Raw genomic sequence first — 484 nt, 5'->3', positions numbered from 1 at the left:
CAGAGGCTCCTGAAATGGGGTTGTGTGGTCCTCATCAAAACATTGATCCCTGAAGAGCTGACCTCTCTGCAGGTGGATTCCCAGAGCAACCCCCCCATGGTGAAATATGGCATAGGGCCAGCTGCTTGCTGAGGTGGGTGCCATGAGGGCAGCCTCATCTGGTATGGTCAGCAGGCTCCCTCCTGAGACATGAGCAGGAGCCTCAGCAGAGAGGAATGGAATCTACCCATCTCCAGGCACTGTCTAACCAGGGAACAGGACTTCTTTGCAGTGCAGGTGGGGGAGGAATCCTTCCCTCAGCGGGAGCAACACACCCAAGAGCAACACAAAGCCATTAATTAACTTGCACTGCTAACAAGTGACAGAAAAAGCTTTGTATGTTACACTTGCTTGCTGTAAATGCATGGAAAGTTTGTTCACTCTTCTGAGGCCTTTCCAAGGGGCCACACAAGTGGCGAGCCAAATAAAGCCAGACACAGCCAGA

This window comes from Corvus brachyrhynchos, unplaced genomic scaffold (genome assembly GCF_000691975.1).
Source record: "Corvus brachyrhynchos isolate BGI_N302 unplaced genomic scaffold, ASM69197v1 scaffold32, whole genome shotgun sequence".
NCBI classification, from domain to species: domain Eukaryota; kingdom Metazoa; phylum Chordata; class Aves; order Passeriformes; family Corvidae; genus Corvus; species Corvus brachyrhynchos.
The sequence above is the reverse complement of the archived record's forward strand: the minus strand, read 5'-3'. Positions refer to the sequence as shown.